Below are 14,474 nucleotides of genomic sequence, written 5' to 3'. Positions count from 1 at the left end.
CTCAGCAAGTAAAACTGGCCATTCCAGAGGTGCCGTGTCCATACCCGACTCCAGGACATGGGATAGGCTCGGTGCTCAGACATGGGGGTGGATTTAAAATCCCAGGAGACAAAATACCCAGCAATAAAATATTTAATCAAAGTGCAGTTTACTCTCTGGTTTCACCCAAATTTAATCCATCTATTGGAGAAGCCAAAGGCGTAGAGGGAGCATCGGATGTCGCTTTTTGTGATGGAAGTGCCTCGGTTTACATTTGATCTGCTGAGGTTGGGGCTGTAATTAGATGATAATTTGTATCACAATTATGCAAAGCAAACGAGGATTGGATAGCAAGATAGTGCAGAACAAATAAGCACCCAGACCATTTGAAATGCATCCAGTATGGAAACCATGTCCATGTGTGGCTGGGGCTGGGGACATGTTGTTCCAATAAAGCTGCAGAAAGGGAAAAGGCCGTGATCGGTTCCTCCAAAAGTTTCAAATGCTCATGTTTACAAATTTGTATTGCACATTAATATGTAAACACAGCCTATTGGAAACAGATGAGGCCACGATATTTACGTGTCCTTTCCTCTTCGTTTTGGGTGTCTGGTTGTCCCCCAGAACAAACAACATCTGTGATGACTCATAAAGCTCAGCTCAGGAAGCTAAAGGAGAGGTTCAGATAATTATAAAATTGCTGGTGCTGTGGTGACTCTCCTATCCCAGATGGATTTTGGGTTCTGGGTGCAGGGGAATGCATTCCCAACTCCAGTGGGGGTGTGCTGGGAGCACTCAGTGGATGGAGCTTCACTTTGCAGTGCCACAAGTGAAGCCTCATTCCTTGGCATTTACTGGATGAATTTTACAATTTTCTTTACTGCTGACTTGGAGCCATGTCAGGAATCATGGCATTGCTTGGAACATGCAGGAACTCCATCCATGCCTGCTCCGTGCTCCGCCAATGCTGCACCCACTGGGAAAAACAGATTTTGAAACATCAAGAATTATTTTTTATCAATTAATTTCCAAAAGGAAAAGGAAAAGCATCTTCCTCACAATGTGAATAAAAGCTTTGACTTGTTAATCACCTTTTCTTTCACTGGTTTATTTGCATTTTGGGATGCAAATTCCAGGCATCCCTTTCCGGGATCCCAGACTGCCGGCCCTGGGGAGTGAATGCCGGTGGATGCAGCAGTCAAGGCTGTTGGGAATGACAGGGGCTGAGAGGATTTTTGCAGATGTTGGGAATTGCCCTGCAAGCTGTTTGTGCTTAATAGAGCTCTGCTCTCCCCAGGCTCGTGGACTTTCTGAATTTTGCAGTTATTTATAAAGGCACTTCTCTGCCATGTCCCTTTGGTGACATTCCCAAGAAGGACCTACTGTCTACTTCCATCCATCAAACAATTTCCTCCCAGATTTTTGCTCCTAAAGCATCAAGTTTTCGGTTTATTGTAGCAATTAAGTACAAGAAGGAGTCCAGGTTTTGAGAAGGATCCCTTGAGCTTATAAATCAAATGACACAAAGCAGCAAGTAAAAGTCAAGACCTTTCTGGAGAGGGAAACACCAATGATAGGGAGAAGCCCTTGGAAAAATCGTACTTGCTGCCTAAGGAGGCAGATCCTGAACAAAACCAGAGATGGGGGCAGGAGCTGAGGATAGCTTCTGGCTCTCTGAAGTCTGAAGATATATTAGATACATTTTTTTTTCAGATATTTTCAGCTATTTTCTCTTATTTCAAAAGCCTCACTTTTTCAGGCTTTCAGAGAATGGTGTTTTGGAGAAAATCACTTTTTCCTTCTTGGCGCTGCCTCCAGATCTCACCTCGGAGCTGGGTTCCAGCTCCAACAATTTCCTCGGGGTCCAGCCCAGCAGCTGGGAGCACTTAGCAGCTCGTCTGCCCCCTCCGCTCACCTGCCTGAGGAGCCTTGACGGGTCCATCTGCTTCCAGTCAGGCTCACATAAAACCTTCGGCTCTGAGGAGAATAGAGGACTTGTGTGGTGACTTGGAGTTACTCCTGAAATTACTCAGCTGATGCTCCAGGGATGGATTCTGCCCTCAGCTCCTGGTCCATCGGAGAGAGCTGCTGCATCCCTTCCCTCTAGACCTGCTACATGCCTTCCCCCTGGACCTGCAGCCTGAAACCAGCAGAAATAGCCTTTTTTAGTCAGGTTTGGGTGGATGTTAAACACTGAACCATGATCCTGCCCTGGCTGTGCCCACATCATCTCAAGCACTCAGTGGTTTAAACCATTATCTTCCACCATACATTGCTTTAACCACCCTGTAGGTTTAAGGTGGTTTGTTAAATTTTGGGGCTGGGGTTGTGTTTCCTGGGTGTTTTCAATTCCAGGACAAAATGGAGCGATCCAGGAGGCTGGACTGGATCTGGTTTATCCTTAATGGCACAACCACACCCTCTGTGCTGAGTGCCTTTTAAATGTAAAAAAGAGCATAAATCCAGATACAAAGCAATGTTTCAAGTGCTAAATGGTTCATATCCATATAATAGTGAATTATTATTATTACTATTATTAAATATCAGGCAATGGGATGCAAGGAGCAGAGCCTCCTGTGCCCTCTAAAGCTGTGGGAAGAAAGACACCTTCAAGTGAGTCCAGTAAGGTCCCATCCTCTCACAGGACTTGAGATTTGGGGCTGGAATGAGGGATTTTTCTCCCTGCAATGAAAGAATTTCACATGTCTTTCCCTAGAAATATTCACACAGGATTTTAACATCACTGCCTGTGCAAAATAAACAGATTTAAGTTTAGACCAATACCTTCATTTCTGGTAGCAAATCCTTGTCTGAAAGTGTTAACAAAGAGAAGAACTAACGATCTTCAAAAAATTTGATTATGAACAACTTTTCTTCCATGGAAGCAAATCCATGTTTAATATCCAGCTGCCTCACTCAGGACATGCAGGTGCCACATGTCTCCCTTCACCAGCAGTACTTTTAGCTTCAGCCCTTTGCTGAATTCTTCCTTTATGTTCGTTAAAAGTCGTACTGTAAAATTAAGCAAAGTCGATATGCTATTTCCTGTATCGTATTTCTTCTAACATTATCAATATTGCTAATAAAAATAGAGATTGGAACAGTATGTTGTAATGGCCAGGATATAAGCCAGATCCTGCTGCACCTCAAATAAATATGAACTTGGCCTTTGGCTTTCATAAAAGCAGGATAACGTCTCTATCTGGGCTCTTCTAACGGATAACATCAGCCCCCTTTGCTTCGCTTCTCAGAACTCCCAGAATTTGAGAATTTAGGCTGGTAGAAGAAATACAACTCTGTGTCCTGGAGACTTTTGAGATTAAACCAAATCAAAGTAAAGCAAAGCCCCAAACTCCATTCCCAGCTGAAACAAAATCTGGCATTTCCAAAGCCGTTGTGATTTGAAAGTGCTGACACTTCCCATGTTGGCCCTCGGAATTGCAAACGAGGAGCTCTTGGGAGACAGGATGGGACGGAGAGAACAGAGAAGAGCTCATATGGAACTGGTCAGGTCCAGGTGCTTCATCCCTGCTGCTGTTCCTCCTTCCCAAGCTGATGTCCCCACTTTCTGAGGTGGTTTTTAGTCCAAGAATTAGGAAGGAATTCTTCCCTGTGAGGGTGGGGAGGCCCTGGCACAGGGTGCCCAGAGAAGCTGTGGCTGCCCCTGGATCCCTGGAAGTGTCCAAAGCCAGGTTGGATGGGGCTTGGAGCAGCCTGGGCTAGTGGGAGGTGTCCCTGCCCATGGCAGGGGTGGGGACTGGATAGGCTTTAAGATCCCTCCAGCTTAAACCATTCCATGATTCCATGAAATGGGTTTGGGTGGTGTTTGAGCCATGTGTGTCCGTGAGGATCTTTCCACTATGTCCAGCTGCTCTCCACACCTTGAGGATCCTATGGAGAGTCGGGATTTCCTCAATCCAACATGTATGAATGATCCCTCTGGGAATGCATGGTCCTAGCTGCTGATCCATGGAGTCTGTCTCCAGGTCCAGCTGGTGAGACAGCCAGAGCACCCCGCTCCAAACTGGAGCCTCCCAAATGACCAAATATCACTTATTTTTTAACTGGTTTTGAGTATCACTCATGCATCTGGAGCCACGAGCCTTAATGAGCCATAAAAAGGAGGAATTTTGCTGGGTAGGTCTCCTGGACACAGAACAGAGCAGAGGATGGAAATGAGATCCAGCTCTGCCCAAGCCAAAACTTTCTGGAGGCGATGGCGAGTGTCTCTGCTGGCCATCCTGCATCGGGCTCATGGGGCAGGGATCCTCCTGCATCCACTGACTTCTCCCACCACCCTGCATCGAATCCAGACCCTGCTCAGGCTCCTAGGAAAATTCCCTCAAAAATTTGGAAGCTTCTGTGTCTCCTTGGGGTTGCATCCCTCACCAGAGCCACGGCTTGGGGGGTAGCCGGGCTTGGTCCATGTCCCACAGGTCTCCCTGTGGACTTGCTCCTCAGCAGGTGAAAACAGGGATTTGCTCCTCAGCTTAAAAAAAAAATATATATATATATATTTTAATGTAAACATCTCTGGGGTGGAGGAAAGTGTTTTATTTGCAGAAATTTGGCTTGGCCCATTTGGATCTCGGCATTCCTACCACGGCAGCCACGTGGCCCCAGAACCAGCCCCCGCACTTTAATTCTTCCCTTTTTTTTCCTTAAAATAGGACACACCTGTAAGGAAGGGGAGTTTCTTCAAGACATTCCTGATCTGGAGCATATTAAACTGATATTTTTGTTTTGTATTTTGGGTGATTTGCTCCAGTGATAACATAATAGCATGATATGTAGCCTGGGACTGATTAAAACATTTCTTTTGATCAGTGCAGCAGATTGCAGCAGTTGTTTATTACTGGACAAAGCTTGGAGAAAAGAAATTAAGAAAAAAGAGCTGAAGAAAGAAATGGCTCTGGGTGGCTGTTGGGTTTGGTTTTCACTGGGATATTTCCTTTGCTTTGGGAAAATTCTCTGCTCCAGCCATGGTTTGGGAAGTGCGAGAAGGGAAGGATGATCCATCACGCTGATGGACAACGGCTGAAAAGCTGGGCACTGGCTGTTAAAACCACACGTGTGGGGAATGAAAGTCATTTCTCCCTCTCAGGACACACTGGTGGCCCAGTTCATCACTGATGAATTTGTACATCCAAATTTGGCATTTTCTAGGAGGAAACTTCTCAGCTACATCAATCACTGCACATTTCAACGCTGCCTATGTTTTAAAATATAAGATTTCAGTTAAAAAACCTTTTATTTTGCTTTATCATTTAAAAAAAATGCAGCATTATTTTATTACAAACCTACAACATCTGAATGTAAACATGTTATTCTGGTTTAGCTGCAGTTCCTCTAAAGGCTTTTAAGGCTATAGATTTTAATTACACGAATATTTTTAATAAAATCCCCTTTTTAACTGCTGGCAAGACTGTAAGGGAAAAAACAATAATATCTGGCTCTGTCTCTTTGACAGGATAATTCTTCAAGTTGCATTTGCCACATCCCCGCAGCTGCGACCAATAAGCCTCTGTCTTTATGATTCTCCTCCGATATGAAATTAAAATGAACTGGAAATGTTTATGCTGCAAATGGTGTGCAACACATTAAACAGATAATGCCAGCAAAGGGTTTGCTTCAAACAGGGGTTCTTCCTCCAGCAGAGCCCCCCTGTAACTTAATCCCCCCTTTTCCCAGGCAGCGGGAATTGCTGCTCCGCAGAAAGCCTCGGACACATCACGATATCTTCATTAAAGAGGAATTACTTCCATCTCGCCATCCCCAGGTGCCACTGAAAGTGGGGCTTTGTTTCATGTAGCCTGTTGCAATTCCTGTGTTTATAGCAGCGGATTCCTTGGCTTCCCGGGACATTTGGAGATGAATCTGTTTTGGGTCCTCTTTGCTTCCCCCAGCCTTTTCCCCGCAGTGTGTTTATAGCTGCATGTTAATTCCTTGGTCATGCCTTTGTAATTTTTCACTGCTGACAATAAAAAAAAAAGAGGCCTCATCCTATTTAATCATCTCAGCCCAATATATTTTTTGCTTGCTTGCACCAATTGATACATTGGGCTAAATCAAATTCTTTCAGGTTGTTAATTCCGAGGGGCTCCATTCCCAATGCCTGCACCTGCCCTGTGTTTTCCTTGCAAGGGGACACCTCTCCCCAGCTCTGGAAGCGACTCCCTGACATGTGTGTGCAAAGGGATCCTGGGGATGCAGAGAGCCGGGGGCTGGGGAGGTGAGAGCTGCGACCTGGTCATTTGTGTCACATGTCCCTCGTGTCCCACAGCCAGACATGGTGCCAGTGACTCAGGAGGGGAAAGAGCTTGTCCCTAACTGGGGTGTTTTTCCAGCACAGCCAGTGGGATTTTTGCCTCCTGCTGCTCCCTGGACACAACCACCACAGGATGGTTTGGGCTGAACCATAAAGTCCATCCAGTCCCCACCCCCTGCCACGGGCAGGGACATCTTCCACTGTCCCAGCTTGCTCCAAGCCCCATCCAACATGGCCTTGGACACTTCCAGAGATCCAGGGGCAGCCACAGCTTCTCTGGGCACCCTGTGCCAGGGCCTCCCCACCCTCACCTCAGCTCAGAAACATGGTTTCTGCTACACGGTGCTGACTTCAGGACTGGAGAGTCCCATCAACTTTGCTTTAATATTTCAAAGCATTGGAAATAATTGCTAATTGTTCCTCCAGAGAAACCCAACCCCTCCAGACAGCACCTGCAGAACAAAAAAATTAGATTTATAGGAGCACATTGTCATTTTGGGGTGGGTTTGGGGTTTTTTTTCCAGGCTGCTTTAAGCAGAACAGAGTTTATCCCACACCCTCTGTATGGCAGCATAAATCTGGCCAGGGAGGGAAGGAAGGGAATGGCAGCACGATCTGTCAGCAGCTCCCTGGGATCTCACAGGGTCCAGCAAACGCTCCCCCCATCCTGACCCTGCCTGTCAATCAGCTTTCGGGGAGAAGCCCCTTCCCACCCTCCCCTCGGCCCTTCGGCGAGGAGCAGCAGCCAGCTCCAATTTGGAGTAGCTGTCATTTATCATTATTTCGGGGAGGAAGGGGCCGGGAAGGTTCTCCTCACCCCGAAGGTGCGGGCAGAGCAGAATTTGAGATGATGGGTGGGGATTTCCACCGGCACAAATGGGAATAAGACTCGGAGCTTTCCAGGCTGCACCAAAAATAGCGGCCCAATTTCAATCTCAATTAGAGCTCGGTAACCCCGGAGTATAATTCAGGAGTCAGCTTCTAATATTTCAATTCAGGATGAAGAATAATATTCTACTTCCCCCTCTGCAGCCGAGTGATTTTCATTTCATAGGGGCTAATCTTGACTTGAACATGTGTTTCAGTGAGATGCTCAAGGATATGAGTGTGCTAAAGAAAATAGGGGGAAAACTTGTATAGAAATGGCTGTGTTAAGGTCTGTGCAGGAGTCAGCTCCTTGGAATTAAAGAATCATGGAATGGTTTGGGTTGGAAGGGATGGTAAAGCCCATCTTGTTCCCCTATCCCAGGTTGCTCCAAGCCCCATCCAACCTGGCCTCGGACACTGCCAGGGATGCAGGGGCAGCCACAGCCTCTCTGGGCACCCTGTGCCAGGGCCTCACCACCCTCACAGGGAAGAATTTATTCTCAAAATCTCATTAAAACTCCCCTTTTCCAGTTTAAAGCCTTTCATTTATTTTTTGGATGTCTCTATTACCACAGAGTTCCTACCAACAGGCCTTATGGAGAAGAAAAAAACGCAAAAACCCTCCCAGATTTATTCTTTATTTTGGAAAACACTCCCTTTCCAAGGCTTCCAATCAGTATTATCATTCTAATAATAAATTCCTTTAAGAATTAATATCATAAAATGACTGCCTGAAGAATATTTTGAATTTTAGAAGGCAAGTCTCAATATGATTTAATTCTGATGACAAAAGAAATTAGCTTTAATATTCAAATTAACATTATTATTTAATAAATATCATATTTTTCACTTACATAGTTCACTTGTAAGCACTTTTTTAGCATTTAAAAGTAAAGAGTTGTATGAAGGGATTGATCCCTTGAGTGGGAAGAGGGGGGAAAAACATACATGTTTTTCCAACAGCAAAATACTGATTTTCCAGCCCTTTTTCATTCTGTCACTGGAGACTGCTGGGGTAGAAAAGCTCCTTCAGAGTTTTTGCCCACCCATGGACCTTCCTGCAGCTTTGGCTCATCCCTCCAAACAACAAGGCTGGTGCATTGGGAAGTGCCCCTTCCCTGTGCCGCTGGCGCTCCCCCTTTGCCGTAGGAATTATTTCTTTGTTACTTAATCATCTGTAATTATCTCCTGGAGTAAATTCTGTTGGTGCATCAATTTTCAAACACAACAGTCATTTTTATCAGTCATGTTTATTTAATTTTAGCTGATTAGCACAGAACCTAACAAGTGGCTTAGACTAACAGTGTGTCACTGCCCAAGTATTTTGTAGGTAACAAGAAGACATGGAATAGTGCACATGTTGCTTTGTCTGCATTAATCTATTTACATTGTAATTCTTCAACTGTTTTTAATGGCTGGTTCAGCTGGAAGCAATTAGTTGTCTAAATTAAAGCCACATTTCTCACTTCATGCACTGGGAAGGTTTTTTGCCATTGTCTTTTCCTTGCTTTTTTGTTTTCCAAATCAAGATGGATACCATTTAAAAATGCATGAAATTTTATTGAGGGGATTGATGCGGGTGTTTGGAGCCGTGTTCCCGTGTGTCTGGAAGCCAAAGTTTTGGACGGGCCAGGGAATGGTGTGTTTGGAGGTGCACTCTGGAGCAGGGCTGTCAGCACAGCAGCAGCAGCAGCCAGGCCTCGGAGCAAGACCTCGAGGCAGCTCCGAGAGCAGGAGTGGAGCAAAGCCAGGAGAAGAGAAAGCACCAGATCCCCTGGGCTGCTCTGCAGGGGCAGGAGCCCGTTGTTTATATATTAATTAAATTAACAAATAGGTTTGTGTTAAACACAACGTAAGTTATGCAGCACTTCAGAGCAGAGGGTCACTGCGTGTTGGATCCCACCCTCATTTTACTTTACAGGTAAAAATGTCACATTTTTAAAGCACTCGTGGAACACTTGGAGTAAGGCTGGTGCTGCTCCACCCCATCTTTGCTCATCTCATTCTATAACTCTATGATATTACAGTCCAGTGTCTCCCATGAGGTTTGGACTTTCTGTGCAAGATGGGAATTTTTCCTTAAAAAGTACTATTTTATACCATTTGTGAAAAAATAAAATAAAATAAAATAAAATAAAACAAAATAAAATACTCTCCAGGCATTGACTCTGAAATCAATGCACAAAGTCAATGACTTATGAAGGCAAGGAAAGAAAAGCCCCACTGTGCCCTCCATGGACTTGGGAAGATCCATGGTGGTACCCAGTGCACCAGACTGGGAAGGAGGATAGAAAACACGAATTTAAGTTGCTGTGTCCCAATGGAGCACCTCCGGGGGCCATTGGACAGGTTTCGGTCTTGACGTCATTGAAATTGACACATTTTCTTTTCATTTTGGTAACAAAATTAATAAAATTCACACGTAGTTTAGTCCAGACTGAGTCTAGGCTTAAGTCGATATTCCAGTAAGTCAGGTTTTGGCTCGGATTTCCTCCTGAGGAAGGTTTAGTTGGTGATCCAGCAAAACAGGGTGAAGGGAAGGAAGGCTATCACCCTGTTTGCTGCTCTTCCTTCTCACCTCCAAACCCAAAAGCTCCAGTGGAGAGTTCTCTGCCTTCTCCAGTTTGTGCCAAGCCAGGAGCCCCTCAGGTGTGTGCATGCGTGTGTGCGTGTTGTCCCTTCTCCCTCAGACATTGTGTGTGTTTTCTCCCTTCTCCCTCAGACATTGTGTGTGTGCCCCTTTTCCCCTCAGACATTGTGTGTGTTCTCCCTTCTCCTTCACACATTGTGTGCGCTCCTTCTCCCTCAGGCATGGTGTGTGTGTTCTCCCTTCTCCCTCAGACATTGTGTATGCTCCCTTCTCCCTCAGACATTGTGTATGCTCCCTTCTCCCTCAGACACTGTATGTGTGTGTACTCCTTCTCCCTCAGACACTGTATGTGTGCTCTCCCTTGTCCCTCAGACATTTGTGTGTGCTCCTTCTCCCTCGCACAGTGTGCGTGTGCTCCCTTCTCCCTCACACGTTGTGTGTGTTCTCCCTTCTCCTTCACACATTGTGTGCGCTCCTTCTCCCTCAGGCATGGTGTGCGTGTTCTCCCTTCTCCCTCAGACATTGTGTATGCTCCCTTCTCCCTCAGACATTTGTGTGCGCTCCTTTTCCCCTCAGACATTGTGTGTGCTCTCCCTTCTCCCTCAGACATGGTGTGTGTGTTCTCCCTTCTCCCTCAGGCATGGTGTGTACTCCTTCTCCCTCAGACACTGTATGTGTGCTCTCCCTTGTCCCTCAGACATTTGTGTGTGCTCCTTCTCCCTCGCACAGTGTGCGTGTGCTCCCTTCTCCCTCACACGTTGTGTGTGTTCTCCCTTCTCCTTCAGAAATTCGTGTGTACTCCTTCTCCCTCAGACATGGTGTGCATGTTCTCCCTTCTCCCTCAGACATGGTGTGTACTCCTTCTCCCTCACACGTTGTGTGTGTTCTCCCTTCTCCCTCACATGTTGTGTGCGCTCCTTTTCCCCTCAGACATTTTGTGTGTGTGTACTCCTTCTCCCTCAGACACTGTGTGTTCTCCCTCATCCCTCAGACATTTGTGTGTGCCCCTTTCTCTCAGACATGGTGTGTGTGCTCCCTTTTCCCTCAGGCATTGTGTGTTCTCCCTCATCCCTCAGACATTTGTGTGTACCCCTTTCTTTCAGACATGGTGTGTGTGCTCCCTTCTACCTCAGGCATTGTGTGTACTCCCTTCTCCCTCAGACATGTGTGTGCTCCCTTTCCAGTCCATCCCAGCTGTCCCTCATTACATGCTCCGCCTGAGCCCCACGCAGGGTCGGGTTGCGCCGAGGCAAAGGTCAGAGGTACCTCCAGCCTGCATTTTGCCATCGCTTGATTATTCAGATAACAAACAACGTAAAGACTGGGGGGGCTTCTCTGTGCCCACAGACAGGGCCCGATCACTGTAGCAAAAGAAAAAGGCCATTTCTAATTCCTCCTGGCTCCCTGCTACCCTGAATCTCCCAAAAATAATTAAGCGAGCAGATGGTGTTTGTGGAGCTGGTGCTTGGCCACAGACTCCTTGCTCTGCCACGTCCTGCTTTTAATATACTGCCCAGCATTAATCAAGCAGTTTAGAAGCATCCTGTATCAGTTGTGCAAAACAGGGCTTAAATGATTTACTGTCGGATTCTTTCAGCTCCTGTTAGGCTCCTGTTTTTCTTTCATGTGGGGAGCAGGGGTCAGCAGCGGCAGGAGATCCGTGCTTTCACTTGGCCAACATTTGCTGCTGTCATTCCGAGCCCGCTCCAGTCCCTGCCGAGCGACGGATGTGTTCATGCTCCCAGCCCTGGATGCTAATTGATTTTAGGGAGCCCATTTATCAGTTAAATTTAGTAGATCACCCACCAGGTTTGCTGTTCACTGTCAAAGGTAATTCAATTAAAACTCCACAAGTGTGACTAACCAGTGGATGGTAAATATGTTCACCAGCTGTGTTTGCTGGACCTTCTCCATCCTATTGTGTCTGTGCCTGGTGGAGGATGTGCCCGAGCCCTATACCTTGGCTGATTAATGTATACAACAATTCTGCAGCACTGCCAAAAAAATTAAGCCCAAATGCCACCTTTGGGATTTGAATGCCTGAACATAAGAGCTTCAGAGAAAAGAAATCCTCAGGTGTGTTAAAGGCAGCAGTGCTACCATGATTGAATTAACTCAGGTCTTGGGGTTTTTAAAAGAACCTCTCAAAGAATCTGATTTGGATTTTTGGTTTTGAAAATAACTTCTAAAAAATCGAATTTGGATTTTAAAATCCATTGACAGTTTGGTTTCTCCTCATTCACTCCCAGTTTGCCCTCAGCCATCAGTCAGAGTTGATGTGAAACCATCCAATGTGGTTTTATCCATCATCAAAGCTGTGTATAAATCAGGGAGATGTTCAGGAGCTCCTGGAAAGATGTTTCTATTAAACCCTGAGGTGGGGAGCTTTGCTGGACCCTCCTGCCCGATCAGCTGGGCTTTGAGTCTCCTGCCTGCTGCCATCGGGCACTCAGATGCGGTTTGGTAGTAATTAAGCACATCATTAACAATCCCATTGCACACCACAGGACAAAATGGTGCGTCTGCTCAATAGATTAAAGGAAAACACTCTCTGAAAAGCACAGGTAAACAAGACACTCATCCCTCAACCTTTCACCCTGGAAGACCAAGGTTCACATCCCACTGGAGCACAAATAAATAGGGACTGGACTCCCCTGGGTCACTGCTGGGGGGTTTATAGTCACGATGAGACTATTTTGGAGCACGACAGAGTTGGTGGGGATGGGAGAGGATGGGTGGGATGCAGGCTTGGAAGGGGCTGGGAGCAAGCAATTCCTTAAATCCCTGCCTATCTAGAAAGCAGTCAATACAGTACTTACAGTGGCTGCCTAAAATTCTTCTTAAAAAATTAATTAGGCAGCAACATGGAGTTTCCAGGAGCTTCCATTACACAGATCCCATTCCAGCAGCCCCTTCTGCAAGAGTGAAAGCCCACACAACACTGAGATTTCCTGATTTCTCTGTGGTTGTAGGAAATAAATGAGCTGGAGCGACTCTGCAAACCACCGGCTTTCCTGCACATCTCTGTAGTGCAGGAGGAGGAAAACCTGTGTGGTAAAGAGTATCCTGAGAAAACAGCCAGATTTCCCAAATATCCCCATAAACCTTAATAAAGAGCTTGGGAATAGCTGGTTTATTACTCCAACCACAGGCTAAGAAAATTGTAAAACTTCAGCAAAAGCATTAAGTTTAGAAGAGAACCTGGGATATTCCATATTTGCTGCTTTACACTCACCACACACCACACAGCTCAGGGTTTGGTGAGTATTACCTTTGTATTTCTAAACTATTTGGATGAAAAAACAGTGCTATTGTTAAACGTAATAATCACCACTAATAAATTATTACTTCTACTCTCTTTGCACATAAAACTACTCTGCAAAATATGTTATAATTACACATTTTACATGGAAATAGGAAGATTTTAAGCAGTGGTCAAATACTTACAGCGAGGTAACTGGATAAGGAATGGCTTCGATATACAGCTGCTGCCAGGAATTCTCCTTTTGTTGGTCCTGTTGAATCTCTCCCTTCTTCTAGCGTTAATAAATAAAGGCACCTGCTCTACAAATCAGCAGAAATCTGGAAAATCATTATCACTCCAACCTGGAAACAATGTCCATCATGACAGAACAAATGGGGAATGAGCCTACATGGGACTTTAAAAAAGGGCTCTATTTGTCAAATTACCAGAGGAAAAGTTGATCTTACTGTTATGGACTTTATCCACTTCCAGGTCACATCAATTAGTCACAGCAGGCTCGTGGAGACTGGAACTAATTTACAACACTGAACAGGCCTGCCTGCTTCTCCTATGGATTTCCAGGCAAATATTGGGACTTCAGATGGAACCTGGAACTGGAAAACCACCAGCAGCAGAAATTGAGCTTAATGGTTCTAGTATTGACCCATCTTGCAGCAAGAGAAACAAAGCCCTCATTGTGATAAGAATAAAGGGAAATATCTCCTGTAGAGACTCCAGGGTTATGTTTATCTAATCTTTGAAAAAAGAAAGGAGTCATAAAAGATTTAATAAAAAATGCTGAGCGCCTTTAAAGGAAGTTTTAAAATGTTTTCCTATCCCTGACAGCTCATTTTGACAGAAATTGATTGTGATAAAGAATTATGAATCAGATAGCAGGGAAATTAAATTAAGCTGATTATTATCTTGTCAGATACACACATTATGTCATGTTCGTTGCTTTAAACTTTTTGCAAAAAGATTGTTTCACTCAGGCTTAATAAATTTAGACTATCCTAAGCAATACACACAGGCGTGACTGTAAAACATCTTTTTTTTAAGACATTTAGATTTTATTTAGATTACTTCGATATTTTTATTTATATTATTTTCATTTTATTATTTTATATATAATCAACATATTTATATCACTCTCTAGATTATTTGGATTATTAAATATGCATATTTAGATTAGAAATATGCAATATGAAATACTTTATTCTCTGAAATCTCCCTTGTTTAGGTAAGGGCTGAGAGCAGCTTCTGTGCTGTCTGGATCTGGAAGCTCCTCATGGTGACCAGCACCACTGGAAGACCCTGGAAAGCGTTCCCAAAACCTGGATCCTGCAGCCCTTTGATTTTCTCTTTTGAACCACGTCGTGCCGCTGATCCAGGCTGAGTTCCTTAATAAAGAGCAGTAAAGGGAAGCAGGAGCCTGGAAGACTCTCTGAGTGCATCTTCTTCCCAGTGAAAGCGGCTCCACTGGCACGTGAAATTAGTTACAGATTGTTCACGTCGGGCCTTTCCCT

This window comes from Corvus moneduloides, chromosome 14 (assembly GCF_009650955.1).
Source record: "Corvus moneduloides isolate bCorMon1 chromosome 14, bCorMon1.pri, whole genome shotgun sequence".
Classification (NCBI taxonomy): domain Eukaryota; kingdom Metazoa; phylum Chordata; class Aves; order Passeriformes; family Corvidae; genus Corvus; species Corvus moneduloides.
This window is presented reverse-complemented; position numbering follows the sequence as displayed.